The sequence below is a fragment of the Euprymna scolopes genome, chromosome 7 (genome assembly GCF_053919585.1).
Source record: "Euprymna scolopes isolate OS-2025 chromosome 7, ASM5391958v1, whole genome shotgun sequence".
In the NCBI taxonomy this organism is placed as follows: Eukaryota; Metazoa; Mollusca; class Cephalopoda; order Sepiida; family Sepiolidae; genus Euprymna; species Euprymna scolopes.
In genome coordinates this window covers 65,495,452-65,519,971 of record NC_136488.1, presented here as the reverse complement: position 1 = coordinate 65,519,971, position 24,520 = coordinate 65,495,452, and positions in this window count along the sequence as shown.

Below are 24,520 nucleotides of genomic sequence, written 5' to 3'. Positions count from 1 at the left end.
TCATCTGAAGCTTGAATGTTCAACCATCGCACGACACTAAAAATACAATGGCGATTGGAACGACAGCATTTTAAACCTATGGATTAATAAACGGTTCCGTTTGAAATTCTATGCAGACTCCCAACTTGAATTGAGAGATTTCTTAGTTCGACAATATACACCTGCAGCAGGTCAGAGGTTATATCAACCGGAAAGATGCGAATGACAGTCAAGGTGAGAACAGCAATTCGAATAATTCAAATAATACGAAATAAAATTATCAACATGTGTATTGTGCGATTAAAATATATAGGAAAAAAAACCTTAGAGAAAACTATTGATTAATTCACGTTAATGAAAGAAAAGAATGCAAAAAAAACAGCGGTACGGATGTAATGGAAGACAATATTCTATTCTATTTAAGGATTTAACCGCTGGTACGGTTACGTAAAAATGTACTCCATACCGGTGGTACATCTATAAAATGGTTTAGTGCCCCTATAAGTAATACACCAGAGATGAGATGAAAATTATAAATTACATCACAATTATAAATAGAAATGACGCAATAACCAAGTATAAAAACTAAGCAGTCGATAGATGATATCATAATGCCGCCAGCAAGGAGGTCACGAAGACGTGAAACTAAATTCACAGTACCATATAATCGATTCCTAGGGCCAGGAACAGATTTACATAAGCTAAGATTCGCACCTCCGCTAGACAAACTAGATCAAGCAGCAAAACTCACGATCTAAATTACGAAAACCCGAAAGTTAGTACGGTAGATGCAGATGAACAATTTCACAAAGACAGCGAAGGAACAGCGATACTCGGAACATTTAGCAGAACAGCACTCCGACTTACACACAATCTTGGACTCGACGATTATTTCAGAAATCTTACCCCCGTGGATAACACTAGCACTGATACTGAGTTACTTAATACACAAAGTATGGGTGATCAAGCGGCAAGCTCTACGGAGGACGCAGAATCAGGATCAAACGGATGGAAAGGGACCAACATCGGTGGACACCTACCACCCGAAAGCGGAAACGAAATTAGAAGCTACGTCATAAAAAGAACCTTCAAAAACATGATAAAAACGACAAATATGAACGGCGTGAACGGTCATTTCACAAAATACGAATCATCACACTCAACCGGGGTACAAAACATAGGACATTACGCTTGGGCACAACCTGAATCAGGGTACTACATCGTACCCTACTTCCTAAGCACATGGGTAACAAACAATAAATGGGAAGCGATCCTAAACACAGCCACATCATACAGAGTAAAAAGTATAGGAGTCACAATTGATAACGTAATATGCGGCGAATGGCTAACAAAAAATAACGAGGAAGTGTTCGTACCAAACCCACAACCATACTTCGATCTATTCATAGACAGAGGAAACTACATTGGTTACGGTAACCTGGAAGGGATAGCAACAGTACCAAACAATGCATTCACAGAAATACAACCAATGATAGAAACAACGGCAGAACTACCGAAATATAAATCACACTACGCAGCACCTATACATTTACTAAACAAATTACCAAATACAACAGTGATAGATGCACATAATCTAGCGACAGACACTAAAATGATTAACTTCCACGATTGGAGAGAAATGCCACACACTAAACTAAGACAAGGAGACACATTCACGCATATCTGGCATAATCACAGTCTACTAACAAAACCGATAACAAACGTAATGATGCAAGGTAACTATGCCATTCAAGGAGCAATGATATCCAACCCAAACATCACGTTTATGAGAGAAAAGAATGCAAAAAAAAATCAGTGTGGGGCCAATAAAATTACAGATACGTTTCTGCACCTTATCAAAACACCCTTAAATAAGACAGAGATACACCAGCCAAAATATGAGAACAATACTGTATGCATGGTCTTATATTGACCTTATATTGATCTGGTTAGTTGTTTGTCTTACGAAATATAAACCCTTTTCAGGTTATTTTGAAGATTTTTTTTTAATAGAATATATATTTTTTTCAAGTCGGTTTCTTTTTAACCTATAGTTGGGGCGCTAACAGGTACTACCACTCCAGGTCAGAGTGGACCTGGGAGCAATGGCAATTAAAGGGTGGCTCCACACTCCTCACATCCCGCAAGCTGGGGCCTAGCCATCGGATATAGTTTAAGGTCATATCTAGGACCAGAGAATAATCTGAGGTGTTAGAAAGAGTTAAGAGCGATAAAGAGAGCTGAGTTTACAAGAAGCAAACTTTTATTATTTTCTTAAATATTACTAAATCCCAAATCCGAGAAATGTTTTGATATTTAATCTTCAGTCGACAACAAGTAATTACGTCATGATATCTGTATGACTTGAACGCCGGTGTAAACTGTAGGCTTGCAATAAAAGCTATTCAATCAACTATGTCTTTGTGTTATTTGTGGAAAACACACGAATTGCTGCTATTGTACACAAAGATTTGAAAGAAAGAATTAATACTGTGTTCGCTTACGTACTTCTCAATCCGCGATCGTCAAAACTACAGAACTATGATTTAATCCAAAAAAGAAATACAATGCACGCGATGAGAAAACATTGATTTCTTTACGTTACGTTTTATGTATTTATTTATTGGTAACCTGTGACCTTATGTTGCTTGTTTTAGACATGTCAACCCAGGAAGTTTGGCCAGGAGCACGGTCAATAGTAAACAGTGCACATGATGTTTGGACAGTGCTTGACATGGATATTGTTTCCCTAGTGCAAACTGTAGACAAAGCAATGGTTAAGTTTTTTTCATTGGAGCAATTTTAAAAAGTAACACACCTTAAAGAAAACACTCGTTGGTTTTCTTGAATCTAAACGTTAAATGCCAAAGAGGGATAGCACGAAAAGCATACGAGGGGATCTTTAAACAAGATGTTGTACGAGATCTCATACTAAAACGTGATTCAGTCCTGTTATATGTATAGTTTAAGTATGTTCAGAAGCCGTTTCTCATTGAATAAAATTTTTTCTGGTCGGGAAATTATGTTTAATAGTCGTGAGCCGAGTATCTTTTGAATAGATAAATATATAACTTCAACCTAAATTTTTTAAATGTAAAAATTTATTTCGATTTTATATTGCTTCATGACGCTCAATTGACTTTTTTTTATAAGTTAATAGTTTAATACTCATATTGTTTCTTAGGTTGGTGCAAAAATAATGTCGTTTTTGACATGTTGAACGTTAAAAAACGACATAATTTCTGCACCAACCTAATATTTAGACACGTGCTCAATTAAAAATAGTGCCTAGATTTTTTCAGCGTAAATAAATAAATAGATACAATTTTCACTTTAGAAATATATAAGTCATAAACAAATATATAACATATTTAACACAATATAAGGCTAAATAACGACTGTTTGTCCCTATGGTGTAATGAACGTGATGGGTATATATATATATATATATATATATATATATATATATATATATATATATATATATATATATATATATATATATGCATCTGCTTCCAATTACGGGATTTCCTTGGATTTTACTTGTACAAATGGAAACTCTTTTAACTTTCTTGAAGTTTTACATTTACGTCACTGGATTTTTTATCTTCCACCAGACTATCCATTCATGTGTTATCACCTTTTTCTTTACCATATTCCCTCTGCTTCACATTTTTGTTTTCAAGTAAGATCTTTGACCTACTTGTTGTTTCATCAAATACTTATGTATGCAAAATCCGATCCCGCATTTTTCTAATTCCATACCCTCTGGTGAGAAGGAGAGTATTTCTTCGAAACTCCGCGGATTAAGGACTATCCATTTATCTAGTGTTTCCTTTTCAGATTAAATATGTTTTTAACTCATTTCAAAGTGTTTATAACATATTTTATTAACTGTTTGCTCATATATATATATATATATATATATATATATATATATATATATATATATATATACTGCATTAAACAGATAAACTCGAACAAAGCTCCTGGACTGAATAGCATTCCTGTTGAGCTGCTGAAAAATGGTGGTGTCAATGTACATTGTGTGATCTACTCTTTGATACTGTCAGTATGGCAGGGTGACCCGGTTGTCCAAGATTGGATGGATTCCATCCTGATTATGTTGTACAAAAGAAAAGGTGTAAGGTCTGATTGTGTAAATTATGGAGGTATCCCGCTGCTGACTGCGGTTGGAAAGGTATTTGCACGACTCTTGCTAAACCGATTGGAGAAGTATATATGTCCTGATATCCTTCCGAAATCCCAGTCTGGTTTTAGAGGTGGACGATGAACCGTGGATATTGGGGTTTTTTTCTGCCAGACAGCTTTTGGAAAAATGCATTGAGCAGCGTATGTCTCTTTGCCAAGTGTTATTGGACTAAACTAAGGCGTTTGACACAGTCAACCGTGAGGCTCTCTGGAACGTGCTGGAAAAATTTGGCTGTACACCTGCTTTTACAGAAAAGTTCTGGCGACTTCATCATAGTATGAAAGGTCGCGTCAACTTTAACTGTCGGCTTTCGGAAGAATTCCCGATTAATAATGGATTGAAGCAGGGTGATATAGCATCACTAACATTGTTTTCGCTCTATCTGACTGCTGTGTTCTGGTATGGTTTACATGATTGCGATATGGGTGTTTATATTAGATCCCGAACGACTGGAAAAGTGTTCAGCCTCAGAAGATTCCAAGCCAAAACACTTGTTAATGATGATCGTGTTAGGGAGCTGTTGTATGCTGATGATGTTGACCTTGTGACACATTCCCCAGCATGCATGGATCTCTTCAGGAATGCTTGTACCTGCTTCGGACTAACAGTTAGCATTAAGAAAACTAAAGTCATATACTCGCCCGCTCCTAATGATCTGTATGTGCCTTTAATTGGTAACACATTTTGTCTACCTTGAGAGTACCTTATCAAATGATGATGAGTATTCATGTTTCCGTTGACAGTTGGGAGTCCCTAGCGTACGATCGCAAGCAGTGAAGGACACTGATATACAGGAGAACAGAACACTTTGAAGCAGCCAAGATAGGCGGAGCGTAGCTCAAGATAGCATATAGGAAACGCCAAACCTTGCCGCCCAATCATGGAGATCTTGCGATCTGTGAGGTGTGTAGTCTGGCTCTGGTGTCTGGCAGGTTTTGTTAATCACATGAAAGCGCACAATGATACAGGTTTTATAGCTGTTAGTTTCATCCAAACCAATGAACATTTTCAGTGTCATGTCTGCTTGAGGGTATGCAAGTCGGCAAGACTGAAAAGTCATTTTCGGTCACATGGACTTTCAGTGACCGATGGAGTGGCACTCGTCTGACAAGATGTTGCAATCATCATATATATATATATATATATATATATATATATATATATATATATATGTGTGTGCGTGTGTGTGTGTGTGTGTGTGTGTGTGTATGTGTGTGTGTGTGTGCAGGTGTATGGCTGTTGGCCCATAAACGTTAATCCACTGAAATAACGGTGTTTATAATATGGTGTGAAATATCAATTAGTATAGTATTTTATTCCTCCTGAAATCTGTATTGTTGCTTGAAGAAGAAAAACTTTACAAAACGCTTGTATCAGAAATATACATATATATGCGCACGCGCGCACGCGCGTGTGTGTGTGTGTGTTTGCGTAAACCTCTCATGGAGTGTAGTTTTTACCGAATATAAAATCGCTAGAAAAATATAACAACGTAACACATGTTGACATAAATTTGGAGCGATAAAGATAGCACGCTATTACAGCTGAAACTTGGTAGCGGTAGCAGACCCGACAACAGGTCCTGTTGTGGAATCCAAACAGTGTAGTCAATTGCGCTGATTGACCTTAGGTACGGTGAACACGTTACCATGGATAACTGTTTAATCTATAATACGTAAGCACACACATACATATATATATATATATACATATATATATATAATAAGTAAGTACAAACATACGCACACATATATACACGAACATACATATAATAAGTAATTATACACACTCACGCATATATATATATATATATATATATATATATATATATATCGGTCAAATATATAATTGAAAGATTAGGCAGTGTCGCGGTCTTTATGGTCTTTTATGAGATGCGAACTGCGGGGGGTCGGATTTGGATTTCCACTTCAACTATTGGGACTTGGAACGATTAAAACCATGAAATAACTCATTGTTTCATTTTTACGATGAGTGAAATTGAAAAACGCCGAAGTAAAAATAAAATAATAATGATAAAGCATATAAATATTACTAAATAAAACCTAGAAAAAGATCAGTTTCCGCATCAATATATGCATCTCTTGTATAGTGAGGAGTAACTATTGAATTAGGAATATTAACTATTGCGACATATTTTTTACGTGTAATTTAGTTAGCAATTGAATTGAGCTCTAAACTCATGTATTATGATAAAAGATCCCTTTCAGACAGAGTTTTGTTTACTTGATTTGCTGTATGTGACAAATGCCTGCTCAACTCCTTTTTTTCGCATTGATAGAAATTCTAGAAGTAATCGAAACGTTGTCAATGCATTGACGAATCATTGAAATATGAAATGGACAGCGACTAATACATACTTCTAGGTCTTCTTGGTTTTACCAGACTATCCATTTAGCAATGACGGAAAAATTATAAATACATCGAAAACAAAAACAAACAAAATACTATAGGCCCGCAAAGGGTGACAGGTTGAGAAAGGTAGTGACATAGAGTGTGTGTGTGTGTGTGTGTGTTTGTGTGTGTGTGTTTATATTTACTACAAATTTCTTTTTATTCAGTAGATGTTCAGCGTAACTAGAGATGCTCTGATATTATTGTAGCTTTTTTTTAACTGCAAAAATATTTATCTAAGCTAGCACGAACGCCCGGTAAAGCCCGGCCGTAAAGTACGCTTAAATATGCTATTTTAATTATTGCAGATTCCATATATATTATTATAGAGTTAATGCTCTATCTATCGACTTTTATATATTATGAAGTTGCGATTTCAAAAATAAAAAAAATATATTCATATGACTTGGGTGCATTAGCTTGAATCAAAACCGAAATAAAAACTTATGAAAAAAATATATATAACTTGAGTTTCTTCAGTCATTATCTAAAGAGAAACCAAAACTTATGAAGAATTCTTAATAAAATTATTAATAAAAAAAAGATGCTTTAAGTGTTATCATCTATAGTCGAAACCGAAACTAAAGCTTAAGAAAAAAATTGATGTACATAACATTCAAACGACCCGGGTGTAAGCGTTAGACACAAAAGAACACATACGCTATCGTATTAATATATAGACATTAATAAAGTGTTGATTTTCCCTATTCAATCAAACAACAAACGACTATGAACAAGGGTGGCACGCAACATTTCGATATAGTGACTATTCCTATCAAAACCTCGTGCCTTTTTTTATGGAAATGATCATTCAGTTTCATTCAACTTTCCAATTTCTTATATTCATGTCGACGAAACGGACACTTCTAAAAGGCCATACTTTGAGGAATAGATATCACCGTGTCAAAAGCATTTACTGGCAGTCTCCAATCAATCACAGTGAAATCTGCTTCATTACAACAATTTTCAGAAAAGAGTGTTTCATTTGCCCATTTCATGCTATTGTCTTCACGTTCGTAATGTGGAGATCTTAGAGGTTTTCGGGTATGCTGACAACGAATATTACAGCTAAATCTGGGCTTATAAGTAGTTTACGAGATATGAAAACATTCGTTTTCCAACGTAAAAGCTAATGTAATCACTGGCAACTATTTTTTTTCACACCCGAAGAATTAGTAATGCGCATGCGCAACGACTTTGGGAATAAACACCCCACCCCAAACTCCCAATGTTAAGAACGACTTTCGGAAAAACACCTCCAACCTCCCTATGATCAAAATGACTTTCGAAATTAACACCCCCTACCTTCCAATGTTAAAACGACTTTCGGAATACCCCCCCCAACCTTCCAATGTAAACATCGCCTTCAGAATAAATACCCCTTCCTCCCAATGTTAAGAACGACTTTCAGAATAAACACTTCTAATTTCCCTATGTTAAAAACAGCTTTCGTAATAAACATTTTCTCCATTTTGGGGTGAAAAATATTTGCTCTGTTATCTGCTTAAGTTAGACGCGTGCGCATTACTAACTACTCCGTTTTGTAAACAGAATGGGTGCCAAGGATTACATTAGCTTTTGCGTTAGATATCATATGTTCTCATTTCATATCTGGTAAACGACTTGTCAGCCTCAAATTTAACTGTGATATTTGTTTTCAGCAGACCCGAAAGCATATAAAAGTTGGCATTTACAATTCACAAACAGCAATGAGACTGAAATCAACTAATAAAAGTTTGACATGAAAGCAATAATTCAAACATAAACAGAAGTTATCTTACTATTTATTTTTAAACGAAATCCAATAATGCTTAAATGTTCTAAAAAAACAATAAGTTTAGAATGTTTATGCCCATCCACTCCGCGCCGATAGAAGTGCAAAGCGACAGTTGCGAATCATTACAATATTGTAAGTAATAATTCTATCCTTTTTACATCGTATTCCTAAACTTCTGAAATACTGTGTGGTAACCACTTTCTGGCTTTTAATTTGGAGAATGTTATTATACGAATACATTTATTTGATCATCAGGCTGCAGCACTTTTCTCAAATCACCTCTTTTTGATTGGCACTGGTTCAATAACCTTGGATAGAGATCTTCAATTACACAAATTACCTTGTAGCCAGCCGGTACATTCAGTTGGTGACCTAGTGACTAATGTTTTCCCAGGTATTGCAAAAAATTTCCGTAATGTTAGATTGCTTCGTGAAAGAGTAATATTGGCCCATAGAAATGATGCTGTTGCTATGATCAATTATAATCTTTTACAAGAATTATCAATCTATTGATTGTGTTATTAATGTAAATCAGGCAGTAGAATCTCCTATAGAATTTACTAACACCGCCTAGAATTCCACATAGTAATCTGATACTTTAATGAAAAGCTTCAGTTATATGATTAAGAAATCTTGATTCATCTAATCCGTGTAATGGCATTGAAATCTAATGTTCTGGAAGCCATTATAATAACTGGAAAATTTAAAGGTGAAACTGTTAATTCATCGGATTGTCCTTATTTCTTCTGCATGCCATTTCAGGTCAAACGTTTACAATTCTCAATAAATGCCATGTCTATAAATAAAGCTCAAGGACAAAGCCTCAAACTTGTTAGAATTAACCTCCAGATATCTTGGTTTTCTCATATCCATTTGAATTTTGGCTGCTCATGCCTTGGAAGTCCTGAAAAACTCTACATTAACAAATCTGTTAGAGGTCGCACCTAAAATGTTGTTAATGTAGACGCTCTTCAAAATTGGAATAGAAGCTGTAAATACCTTATAATGTACCTTATAAGTATTTACAGCTTCTTTTCCAATTCTCGGATTTTAACGCACTTTATTTCCATTTGACGGATGAATTGTTGCTATTTCTTTTGATGAGTTAAGGGCAAAATAGATTCACTGATTGATGTAATAATTAAGTGATTAAATTTGCGCTACGATACAAATACTGGCAAGAATTGTAAATGTCAACTGAATTAAAGGAATAAATTGTAAGAGGGTCAGCATCATTCACATAGAAATATAGACTTTGTTATTCATTGCTCTGTAATTACATCGAACTTCTTAAATAAGGATTGGTATATCTTATTAGGAAATAAAATATAATTTCACATATATATATATTTATATATATATATATAATCTCTAAATAAAAATGAAAATACTGCGTATGCTGCCTTAATGTTTTCACTAATATTAAAATAAATAACTAGAATTAAGTCAGTAAATACATTCTATTTTTATCTTTATATTTTTCGTCATTTCTGATGACATGGAGAAAAATAAAACATCCGTTTCACTCGTTATTCAAAGTAGGTGACTTGTGTCAAAATGCTTATTGTGATTTGCTATATGTTCTCACGTAAGCCCCCAAAACTTGACATTATATATATATATATATATATATATATATATATATATATATATATATATATAGCAAAAGTACCCGTGGTTGACTGGGTTACAAAACAGCCTACAGAAAATGGACTCTGATTTATGAAAGTATGATAGGTTATGTAAAGGAAGGGTTGTAAAGAGATAGCTTCGAATTTGGGGGTATCAAAACCAAAGCAAAATATGATGAAAATAAAAATAAAATAGATCAACTCCATAATTTATTATACTATACTGAAACACTTATCATAATATTCTGGGGATCTATATTAAAAAACCTTGTTAAAATTTGTGACATATTTCCATAATTTTATTATACCATATTTCCATAATTTTATTATACCATATTTCTTCAAACTGAAACATAATTATCAAAGTATACTTACGCAGATAGATATGAAAAGTCTTTATTAAAGTTTGTGCCTATTTCCATTCTATGAAGGCCAGGCGCGAACGCAGACCCCACAATTTTATTATAACATCCCTATTTAAGTTGAAACATACTTATCAAAGTATTCTTATGTACATCTATATCAAAAACACTTTTAAACGTTTTATTTTTATTTTATTTTATTTCTATACTTTGTGGACCAGGCGCGAACGCAGACCCCACAATTTTAATGAACCACCGTTCTGCCAGATCAAACATGCCCATTCCTTTGTCTCGATACATCTTCTATCATTATATGTAATCAGTTTTTTAAAATAGTCAACCATATAGGAGCATATTCGTGACCAGACACACACACACATTCAACTTTATATTATATATATATATATATATATATATATATATATATATATATAAACTTCATCAATCACTTTATTGCGGATTAGTAAAATATTAATAATTCAATAAGCGTACGTCAAAACAAAATGAACATTATATCATCTAGCGACAGCTTTAATGTTAGTTATTCCCAAACTTTTTATCGAAGCCATGCGATATTCACGAAGTTATGACATTTTATTCTTTATCGTGGAATTTCCACTGTCCATCGCTTTATTGCAGGTCTCTTAAAATGTTGTTTTAGGGCAAAAATACAATGTTTTATCATACGAAGTTTATTTTTTATTATATTTCTCTATCAAAGAATAATAAGAGATAGCACATCCTACGCGCTAAGCCCCAAATTCATAAATTTATTATCGACAGATTTACAATTTTTTTTTTAATATCTTAAAACAACTTTTTACCCCGGGGAAGTCGATTTTTTTATCTCAAAAAGGAGTTATGGCTCTTGCAACATCAACTATGTTCTCCACAAGGCATCCTTTGAAGTAAATTGCTCTCCTCCCTCATAAACTTCTCTTTTTAATATTGACCAGAGATATTAATAGGGTTATGGTCTGGAGAACACAGTCGACAGGTCATGTGAGTTTCCCCAAAGAAGCCCACGGATTCAAGGTAGGCTGCAGTCGCCCTAACAGAATGGGATGGTGAACTGTCTTGCATAAAAATCATCTGAAAGCGACGTGACAATGGTAGGTCATCTAGCCATGGTTACAAATGTTTATCCAAAAAGGCCGTGTACGCATTGCTGGTAAGTTTTACATCCTCTGTTACTCGGAATGGTCCAACTAACTTATCCCTAATGATTCGCGTCCAAAACATAATGACTCTACCTCTTCGTTGGCGATGAACTCTATAATGGGTCGAAGTTCCGTTCGAGTTCAAAACTTTGGCCCACCATCCGGACCATTAAGAGTAGCATGCGTCTAATCTGTAAATAGGACACGTTGGAAATCCATTTTCATATAAATCTGTTCCCAAGCCTTTCGTTTTCCCTATGTTTGCTCATTGGAGGTTTTTAAATGATTTGATGTTCCTTGCCACCTCATTCAACATATTGCGTCGAGCCTGTCTGGATCAAGGAGCAATTCCAGTTCTTGCAGAAATGGAAAGACGTGTGCTGGTTGGGTTTCGGTTGACTCTCCTACGAATTTTCCGAATATCACGATGTGAAAGGTTTCTTCTGATGCCCTTATCCTTTCTGATTTGGTGTTGGGGTTGTTCCTGAATGAAGCCAAAGTTCTTGGATCTATTTCCAACTCCATGGCTAAATATTTGATGAACAATCCTTCTGCGAGTCCAGCAACAATCCTTTGCTTTTTGATAACCGTTAATCGCCCCTTTTCTGCATTTTAAAAAACTTGCAATAAATCGATAGGGAAATATTGATATTTTACTAATCTTCAATAAAGCGATTGACACAGTTTATATATATATATATATATATATATATATATAATTATATATATATATATACTTTCATATACACTTACATATATATGCATATAACAAATTAACAGAGCAGGAAGAAAAAGGAAAAAGAGAGGAAATATTTGTTAGAGTTTTATGTGGAAAACAAACATGACATTTCCCTGCATAAAGAAAATATTCTCCTGTTTCTCCGTTCTTTTGCCCCTAAACGGAGCACCTGTTTTGAAATAAGTTAAGCACTCTAACTCAAAGGTTTCTTTTTAGTTTGTATAGTTTATATTTATGCAATCGCTTTTGCCAACTTAAACCAAAACGTCATACTATTAAATGTTAAAGAATAACATTTTATTATTCTACCTTGAGTTTAATCACTTAATTTGGCGGTACTCCTATTAAATCTTTCTATCATAAGGCACAAGTGAAACTTGCAATCTATGTAAAACAAAATGTCTTTGATATAGGTAAGCATATTGCAGAAATAAATATTCCCTTCAAATTAGAAACAAAAGTGATCGAGTATAAGTTCAATTACAAATAAAAGTTAATTTCCATTAGAAATTGGAGTGTTATCTGATTACATAATGATGATTAATCTAAAAACTGGAAAGATAATTCAATCTGTTATTATTTACTAACGTATTAATTTCACACTCGTTTTATTTCATCAAATCGCTATTACTTTGCTATCTGTAATTATTTAGTATTTATTTCGAAGTAATTTTTAAAAAAAGTTTTGCTTCATTTCGGTAAATGTTATTTTTACGCGTTAAAAGGAAAGACTAGTTTTCTCTCCTGCTTTACGGTAACTCCTGGCACTCCCGATTAGCAGAATGCAATAAGCTTAATTTTTATTCTCAATAAATAGACGTTCATTTAATTGATAATTTTTTTTTCTAATTATTGGTAAAGATTTTTATTAATGCATCATATGAATGTGAATCAAAGAGTTGTTTTTATTTCTTTGGAATGCAACATTCACATACTATATAAGCACCCATGAATCTCCAAGGCTTTGAATAGAAACTAGACATGGACATCCTTAATAAGTTAGAATGGAAAAATCGAAAATATAATAGTCTTACATCAAATCTGCTTCTAATGTCGTATAAGGGCCGGATACGTCATAAAATTGAGGACCGCTGACATATCATACGAGGTGGTGTTTGCAGTACTCTCCTTCTTCCTCTTCTTAATAAGGTGAGGAACCAACTTCTAAATCTAGTGAGAAGTGATCTCTTCTTTTCTCTACGGTTTTTGTTTTCGTACAGAAACGAAGACACCAGTCTCCTACTTTATCGTAATTCGTCTGATAGGTATTCGTAGATGTGTTTCATGAAATTACGTTTTTATCTATAATGTTCTTGTATAAAACACACATCACAGCAACTCTTCTAGCCACAATCATCTCAAAGAATTTTGTTTTCCTTCTCACTGAACCTACAATTCTATGATCCAAATTTTTATCCAAGAACAAAGTACCGCGCGGTTGTTTTCCTGCTAACTACAAAATGGCTGGCTGCCATTAAGTCTCATGTAAACAAATATTTGTTGACCGATTCTTTTAAATTATCAAATTCAGTACTTGTGCACATTTTGGTCAAAACGTCCGCCCGATTTTGCCGGGAACATAACGTCAAACGTTTCAATATCCAGAGCGTCGTCTCAACCATCTCAGTATTCCGGGCGTCGTCTATGATCTATTCTTTACAAAGGTATGAAACCAGAAAACAATAAGATAAATAGAAATCGTAGAAAAAATGCAGCAACGACGACTAACGGAATTTTTTCTATTCGTTTAATGTTTTATTGCAAACATATTTTGTGCAGGGGTGGGACTTACTATAACCATAATTTTTTTTTGAAAACAAGTTATTTATTTTTCTGATCTTTGGAAGTTTTTTTTTAAAAAGGTTAATAGAAAGAATTCTTTTAAAATTTCAAGTGTTTTCTAATTTATTTCTTTTTTTGCAAGTAAGTGTCAAGAAAAAGATTTTTGAACCTCCAGCAACATCCATCGTTAATATCTTTCTATCTGTCTCTTTTGTATTTTGTGACAGTTTTTTTTTTTTCAAAGATGAATTTCCACTACCACGATTAAAGAGCATCATCTACCCTCTATATGGTAACACTTTGGGATATCAAAGCTATGCAACAGGTGTTGCACCTTGTCCAAGAGTTACTTGGAACTCTGCAAGTCAAATGCATTCAGTTCCCTGCGTTATTATTAATATCCTCATACTTTAACAAATGTTCTCATCATATGAAACTATTTGTCGGTGATTGGCTATTTTTATCAAAAGAAAAGCATATACGAGATAATTACTAGATGCATTACACTGCGTGTCAAATTATTAACGAGATAATATTTTTTACCAATCTCAGAAACTTACCGGTAGTTTTGTATCAAAAGCTTCGGAAACGTTGGCAATGCTGAGCTGCGCGTACTGTGAAATTTTCGCGCTGTTCCGCGCAAATGTAAACAACTTGCCATCGTAATTGCTGAATCCACGGTATCTGAGGTGTGTCAAATTATTAACAAGGGCAGTTTATTTCGTCAATAAAAGGGATCGTAAACGTGATTTGAGTAGTTCTGAAAAGAGTACTATTACAGAACAGCAAGCAAAAGGTAAAACTACCATCGAAATACCGAACATGATAGCAACATATCATCAAACTGTGAATAACTTTGTCAAGTACCCTACAAAGGTGCGTAAGAGAGCTGATATAGGTAAATCTAGAGTTGTTTCACGCCGTTCTCTACTCCAGATTAAACGTGAAGTTGTTAAGAACCATGAGCAGACAAGTCGACAATTCTTTGACTAAGCCGGATTGAAGAATGTCTTAAAAAGTACTCGATATTGCCTTCTGAAAGAAATAGCAAAGTCTGTTAAGCCCGTGACAAAGCCTCCATTAAAGCAACATCAAATACAAAACCGATTGAAATGGGCAGGGAGCAATATGAAAACGGATTTTTCCAAAGTTTTGTTCACGGATGAAGTGTGTGTCACTCTTGATGGCCCAGATGGCTGGAACAAGGGCTGGGTCCTAGATGAACGACATCGTCATCAACGTTTAAGACGCCAACGAGGTGGTGGCGGGATAATGTTTAGGGCTGAGATTATCGCTGGTATTTAGTTGGCCCATGGAGAGTCACAGAAGGCGTAAAATGACGTCAAATGCTTACATAGCTTTTCTGAAGGAGCACTTTAAACCATGGCTGAAGAAGCAAAGGTTTACGTTCAGAAGAACGATTATTTTTACGCAGGATAATACTCCATCGCATGCAGTAAACAAAAGTAAAGAGTATTTGCAACAACAGGGGTTCTCTGGGCTACGGGAGATGAAGTGGCCTGCGAATTCACCAGATTTGTACCCAATTGAGAATCTTTGAAGTATCATGAAGCGACGCCTCTATGCAAGTGGACGCCAATTTAAGAGCAAAGATGAGTTGTGGGATACTCTCCAATAGGTATCGTAAGGAATAACTGTTGACGAAATCACCAATTTGACTAATTCTGTGGACCAACGCCTTTTACAAGTCATTCATAAAAAAGGATCGTATATCCCCTACTAATTATGTCAACGTAGAAATTGCTATGTGGCTATTGTGTTTTAAGCATTTTTCCTAGTTCATTTAATGTTTGAAAATTATTTACATAAACAAATTATGGGTATATTGTTTTTTTCTCAACCTCGTTAATCACTTGACACACTGAAATAAACAGATAGTCTCATCTTCTGCTATAGTTTCGCTAACACTGCTTTAAATATTTTTATTTTCTGACTGGAGTAGCTCAATAGTATTTTAAGCACTTTCTCAAAGTTTCATAGATTTTTATTCACTCGTTCCTTAAATATTAAAAAAATGTAAACTCGTTAATAATTTGATACGCTGTGTATAATACAGGCTAGTTTATACCTTCTAGACAAAACACTTCTCCAATGTTTACATTCACTATTTATTTAGCTTTACGCATTACTGTAATATCCGTAATAAATAATAGAACTACGTACGCTATTTAATTATTCATATGAAATTATTAATATCATTTTCTATGATCAAAGGAATAAAAAATATTCACAGTTAACTTTTTATTTTAGAGGGATATTTCTTATATTTCTTTTCAAATTTATTCCTGTAAATCCTAGGCATTTGTGCTATGAGCTATTTGCTCCCTTGTGTCACCTCAGCACCTGGAATGGTTTAGTCTCAATGCACACATTAGATTTTGTAGCAAGGTATTTAACTCTTCGTGAATTAAGTTATGCATAATGTTCAGTTGGTGGACGTATACAGTGAGCTAGTAATAACAATGTTATTCACGACGGAAGGCGGAACTTTACATTATGCTTTCATTGGAAGCTTATTATTAATTCGCTTGCAAAACGGTCATTGCTTGTTGAAACAAGGCTGTAGAAATATTTTATATACATACTCAATTTTAGCTTCCGACCTATGTGTTTCATACTTTAGAAATTATCAGTGTAAAAGTTATAATTATAGTCGGTCGAAGGATACGAACATATAAAGAGAATGAGTGTGTAGAGAGAAAGAAAGAGTAAAATTAGATAATAGAGGCATATAAGAATGCAAAGGAAAACGAAAACGAAAGTATTATTTATTTTCTGCTTGTAGTAAATACTGTTCTTTAAATATAAGCATAATATATTTCGAGATAAGACCTCTTTTCCAAATGTTGGATGTTTCAAGTCTTCAGAAATATGTATATAAATATAATCAAAGAAAAAAGAAAGAGAGGGAGAGATATAGAAATAGGATAAATTCGCATTCTTCAGTTTCCTGATTCAATACACACGCCCATCTAAATGATCTTGCCGTATGGATTAATCATGCAAAAACAAATTAGTTATTCCGTGTCATTTCGTCGTAAGTTTGATTTCCGTGCAATCTAAACACTGTTCCCTAACTTTACAATCAATTAAATGGGGAGTTAATCCCCCTTTTAAAACTATACAAAAAACCTGTTTTTATTTAAAAGATATTTTATCCTGTTCTTATTATCTTAATCGCAATTTTTTTATTCCCTCTTTTATTCATCATTATCTCACACACGAAGCATACTTATCAGACCCGATATATATATATATATATATATATATATATATATATATATATATATATATATATATATATATATATATATATATATATGTGCTTCTTAAATTGGGTTATCACAATGACAGGAAGTGTCAATACGAAACAAAGAAGCCGGACTGACGCCATACATTTTAGAATCTCAAATAAAAACCCAACTACTTTCGTACTAGCAAAGTAAAAACTTTGGTGAGTTGCGAATTCTCGCGGGCAGCGAGATCTTGCTGAGATGTTCAAGTGCCATTCGCCCGCCATTGATCTTATCGCTACCGCCGACTGTTTCAGGCAATTATCGTTACTGCCAACTCCAGCGACAGCAAAATAAAACACAAAAAATTGACGCATCTTCTCCTCTAATACGTCCATTTTATCTACGCGTTTAATATGTGTAGAAATCTATTACTAAATGAGACATTTTTATCTATCAATCTGATTAGTCAAAACTATAATATTACTATCTTTTAATGCCTTATTCAGTTTATTATTTATAGCTGGTGTATACACTAGTAGTCTCTCCCTTCCTTTAAACAGTGTCCAAATGTCTTCAATCTAATTTGTCACGCACAAGCTCCAACCCCTGTCCCACTAACACAAAGCAATAACCTTGTGTCTATTTTACAGGTAATGGGCATACATAGCACATGTGTACCCTCGACATATTTATTCTCGGTAAACTCGACAGGAAGCAAAATTCCACCCCTTTACTATCTGATGCCGAAACTATGCTATAACTTTCTGAATTTAATTCTATATCATTACAATGTTTTTTTTTTGCTGAACTCAATTTATTATTTCCGAGAAATCGTGTGTTTATCTACTACTAGTCTCTTCATTTGCGACAAGGTTCAAAAAGGGGTCTCCAATCAAATAATCCACGCATTATCAACAAAGCGACCGAACCCTGTCCTATCGATGAAGCTCTTACTTCTGTCCCATCTCTGCAAAGTTACATCGCTCTCCCTATTTTACAAGTGTTTTAATGGAATGTTTCTGACAAACTCGTATTACTTCAGACCCCTCGCCATAAATAACCCCTTCTAACTCGACGAGAAGTACAATTCCTCCTCTTCATTGAAGAGGTCAATAGATACCGAAATGTTTTATACTCTAATAGTTTCTTCCTACGAACTGCTAGATTTGAGAATACCTACTCTGTTCCATGTTTGTCTCTCTGTGTTTTCATGCAAAAATTAAAATATTTGTGATTAACCCTCTCTCTGCTCTACTCCCTACAAAATGTTCCGGTAGACCTGATTTTAAACAGTACGACATTACATCCAAAATTAACCCGATGCGTTCTTTCAAGAATGAAACATGAATATGTTTTTATTTACTTGAGATACATATATGTCGATACTATTAGAAAGAGCACTCTTTGGAGAAATTATTAATACTTTTAAACTATTGCAATATTACAATGTATTTTTAATGCTCATTTTTAGGGGTACTGTAGTATATATTTCGATGTCATAATGTTATACTCTTTGGCATTACATCCTTCTTTTATTATGTGATGGGATAGTAGATTATTTCTCTGTTATTATGACACCATAATCTTAGGCTTTTTATCCTCTTAAACATATCGTCCTCTTAAGGGGGTCAGTGTGGTATCTGTTCTGTGATCATTATATCATCCCGAAGATATTATTCTGTTGTAATGAGGCAATTTTCCCCGGGATTACGTACACGTTTTAAATTTTAGTGTCTACTCTGTTATGATGAGACCATGTAAAACCTGACATAGTTATATGGAATAAGTCAGAGAGAGTGGCAACCTTGGTTGAAGTGAATGTTCCTAATGATGGAGGTCTGAACAGAGCTAAATAGAGAAACATACCAAATATCAAGGTCTTATGTATGATATGAAAAGAAACTGAAATCTTACAGAGATATCAATAATACCAGTTATTATAGGTGCCACAGGGCTTATGATGAATAACCTGAAGTCCTACCTAACTAATATTCCTGGTGAACCAAGTGCAAAACAGATCCAAACAATTGCACTTAAGGGAACAACAAGGATACTAAAAAGAGTTCTCGGTTGGTTTCAATAAAAAGCAGGGCATTGTTGGCAGCTGGTTTGGCTGACCCATACCTAGCGTTACAATCTTCAAAGGAAGAAAATTAAAAAAAAGTTAATTTACTCCACATTTAGAGGCAGTGCGTTATATGTTCGCTTCCCGTCATGTACTTACAGATCAAAGAAAATTCTTCAGATTGAAATGCGACAAATTCTCGTAAAAATTAAATCATACGGTATTCCTTGACGAATACGTCATATAATCAGATCATTTGCAGGCAATATGAGAATCTAGGTAATCCTCGATGGTCGAACGCTATAAATGTCGTTATTCGTTTTTTTCCGTGGGCACCACCACTGATCAAGGCCAAAGGCCACTCGAGGATAAGGGTAAAAGAGTGTACAATAGTCCATTGGACAATATTGTAACCGTTAGTAATGGAAATTTGGTAAATTTATTGACTTAAATGGAACGGCTCAGCAAGAACTTGTTTACGTTGTACTTGAAGACAACTATATTGTACGCAGCTGGAAAGCAGGCAAACGGAAGCAGGTTCCACAGGCGTGCAGTTCTAAGAAACTTTGTTCTTGGAATCTACGTTTAGGTTTAGGCACAGATAAAGAGTGGGGGGAACTATTGATAGTGTTTTCGGTTAGACGAGTGTTTCTCATGAATGTCTGGCGAGGGGGGGCATACATCTTCTAGACCGATCCTTGGACATTTATTATTCATACTATTTATAAATGACCTTTCCGATTAAATTTATTCCAAGATGAGTATATGTGCTGATGACATAATATTCTATAATGGATTCGAAACTACAGGATAAGCAGACCGTTAGCCTCCGGCGTAATTATCCTCAGCTAACTTAATAAAATGCAAAAAAAACCACCCCTTTCATTGCAGAGATCCATATGTGCGGGAAATCTTTCTGCTTTAATCGTTGCTTCTCCCGAACGTCTAGACGTTTGAATCTTCTCTCGGTCTCCTGCTTCCCTGACTGTACTGATATGTAAGAATTTAAACGCAATGTGAACAGACATCTCGCTGCTACACTCTCTATATAGTGTCCGTGTAGACATGGTCTCAATGGTCACCTAGGTCTAAGATGCAATTTGTTTTGTTAGAATAAGAGTATAAAATCTGACAGGATACCAAATATTTATATTGAAATATACAGCTTGAGAGATCAACAGACTGAATTACGTACTTTTATAGAGAGCATTTATAGATGTATTATTATTATAACAAGACGATGGGAGCCCACAGAAAATTACTATGAATTAATGTACTCTCTCTCTCTCTCTCTATATATATATATATATATATATATATATATATATATATATTAATATACTGTGTATATTTGAGGACACACGATCAGTTGCTAATTGTTTAATTTTGTTTAAAGTAACCGGTTAGAAATAGAATAAAGGCTATACAAATAAATAAAATATGTTTTCTGAAATATAAAGTGGTTAAAAACAGACACAGTGTATTGAGAACATCACTTCCAAAAAGACATGCGAAATGAAGCAGGGGCCAGCATCCTGCGACTATTGTAAGCACTGGGTAGTATTTTATTAGTTAACAGAATCTAAACCTGATGATGATACATTAACATCAAGAATCAAGAGCCAACCAAAAAACTAGCCAAGCATTTTAGACAACAGTTTTACAAATCAGATATAATCACAGAACCAGCTAGCTACGGGATTAGCCTGGAAGAGTTGCTAAACTACTTCAAGGCCATCTATTGCAAAAATGGAAGAATATGGTACTATCGCTTCCCGAGGAGAGTTACTTGGTTAGGAATCTCCTGGGAACGCAACTAGCTCTCCGAGGGAATAAACGATATCAAACGATATCCAACGAAGGTCGACGGAAACACGACGCAAGGACTCAACTAAAAAAACAGCGAACAAATGCATCTTTATAAAAAATACATATATAATTTATTCAAGATTTAACAATGAGGAGCACATTTTTTACCAACACCAGTTGAAACCAGACGCATGCCACGTCGCGTCCATCGATCCCAGAATGCAAGCTTCAACTGTTTAAAACATTACAATTATATTTCTTTCTCTCTTTCTTCACTGAAAGAGAGAAAAAGAGAGTGAAAAAGAGAAATAGAGAAAGACAGAGAGAGAAAGAAAAAGCGAGACATTCATACCTAACGTTTAAACTTTGTTTTGTTTTTGTATTCATCATGAGTTGTTTCGGGTTTAACTTTTCGTTTCCTAGGATCTCAAATAGTTTTGACTTTGTTGAATATTAATAAGCGACTGTCATTCAAACTCAGCCGACATGCTCTTACCTTCCTAAGCCCACAAAGTGCCTGCTTAACACATCTGCACCTCACAAATACAGACAAGTTAAACACAAGGTTCATTAATGTAGAAGCCCCCAGCTCTCCCAAAAGGAGGGCTCTCCATTGTACCACAAGTATGGGTCAATCCAAAGCATGCCGATTATTTTCTAGATGTATTCATCAGGAATTATATCAATAAAGAAAACTCTCTAGACGAATAATATAGATATCGCCCAAATAGACTAAAGTACATGATTAAAATGACTGACTAAAATCAAGGATGTATGACAGATACTGAAAATAAGATGTCAAGTCTCATCAATGAAAAGTGAAGGTTCTGTATAACAGAAGTAATGAGTATGGCCCACCTAACATCCAGTTGTAATGTGGCCCACACTCATAAGAAGGGTCTGATGGGGGACAGTTACTATACAATGTGAAGCTATTGAGTGTGTAAATATTTCCACTGTAAAAACTTGAAATATCTGTAAAAACTAGAATATCGAATGTAGCAGCAAGTGCTGCTACCAGAAAGCAGAAATACTAGAAAGAATAGATGAAAATTAGTCATCCATCACCCACTATTTATATATAGTTTTTACAACTGTGTACATAGAAAACTGAAAACTTAAACCTGACAATGATATAAGACAAGGGGAGGAAATATGCAACATTAGTAGAATTTAGTGTCACTAATGATGTGTTAAATATGGGTGAAACCCAAATCATAAAGAATGTTTTAATTGCATTTTCAGCCAAAACAATGAACAGTTCCACTTTGATGTAGGAAGCTACGATCTGGGACAAAATTTATAGGAATACTATGTAGGGAGATGAGTAGCAAGATGTCTGTTTACATTACATTTGAACTTCTACGTGTTAGTACAGTCATGGAAACAGGAACCCGGAAGGAAATTCCAAATTCTAGCAGTCCTAGAAAAGAAGGTATGAGAGTAGAAGGCTTTCTTGCATCTAAGGATTTCTACTGTGTAGGGGTGAAATTTTGCTGCCTGTCAGGGCTGTCGCGGATATTTTGTCAAGGGGCTACAAGGGCTTGTAGTTTGTAGGATAATCTATCATTAAAGTACTTGTAAAAAAAGGCAAAGGGATGCAACATTTCGTCGATGGGACACAGGTTTATGCTTAGCTGATAGTGTGGGACCTACTATAGTGGCGACTCTCTTCTTAACCTTGTCTAAGAGGAAGACACTAGTAGCAGATGCACCAGCACAAATGTGGCAACAGTACTTCATACATGAGTGAATGGTGACCTTTTAGATTTACACCATACTCGCAGACGCAAGTAACTTTCTAGCACGGTAGAGAGCGGTCATCTTCTTTGCAGCAGCCTTGGTAATGCCCTCAATGTATCATGTTCTCCGTGAACGTTAAGCCGAAGAGTTTGGACGGAGTAATCTCAGGTAAAGTATAATTAGTCATTACTATTAGTGGTTCAGGTTTCTTGTAGTTATTAAAGGAAAGGAGCGTAATCTTGGCAGCATTGAATGTGACCATCCATTATAGCCCCCATTTCATCACAGACTGAAAGTCTTCCTCCAGGGTTTCCACGATTACCTTAGATGCTTGTTCATTTGTTTTCCCCTTGTATGTTATAGAGTATTGTGTTGCCAGCCAATATACCCTTCTCGGAGACACTTTTTTCAAGACAACTAATTTATGAATATCAGGAAAAAAAATTCTTATGTATCACGTAAAAAGAAACTGGAATCTTAAAAAAGATCCTTATCATTGTGTAGTATGGGAGCAATCAGACTCACAAAACAGAATTTCAGTAACTACAGGGCAAATATACCTTGTGAACCAAGTGCAAGCGAGATACAAACAATTGAAGTTAAAGGGACAGGTAGAATCTTAACATCTCTTCGATATAATGTATGAGATGCAAACATACATCTCACATTTTAACCACTACATAGTGCTCCAGTAGGCATGGTCCCACATAGTAACAATTTATATCTTGTTAGGGGTGAAACAAATTAAAATATGTCAACACCGAAGTCATTTGCAAAAAGTAACTAATAAACTATCAAAGGATAGGAACTTACAACTTATGCGTTTTACACAGCAGTTAAGAGTTAAGAACAATAACATTTGAGCGCATGAAAATAGAATAAAATATTTATATACTCATTATGGACAACTTCAAACACAATGTGGAATCTAAGAAATAACACGCGTGTTTCTGGATTATTGGGATGGGGAATTTATATTGCTGTGATTATTTAGACCATCCTTCTCGTCTTCAATGTTATTGCAACAATGTTTTTTTGTGTTTTGCCCGATGTAACCTCCGATATCAATCAAGTCTATCTTGTCGAACTCGGGAATCTTTCTATCAAAATCGGAGATCTGCACGAGATTTCGAACGGAAACATATTTTTATTTTATTTTAAAATACAATTCTCTATCATATGACTTCTCCCCGGCCATAACTGACGGAACGAGAGTATGTTACATCCGTGGATTAAACAAAGTGTTCAGTTCAAATTTTGTACAGATGTCTGATATCGACAAGGCACATATGAAGAGGGTCGGAAGTTACATCGACCGGAACTTTGTGTGAATAATAATCGGATAAAAGTGGTTACTGTAAACACCTCCCTGATTCTAAACCCTTTTAGGATACCAGGATTTTATTTAAGATTTTATTGTTTACGTTGTCTATCTCGTAAATATCTAAAAGTCACGGAAACCAATTCTGTAACATATTGATCATCTTCAGAGCAAAGATTAACTGTTCTGTTACTATATTTCATATTTCTTTCCTCTGTTGATGGGAAAATTTTCTAGACTGAAACAATTTTGATTTTTGCCCTACTTCAC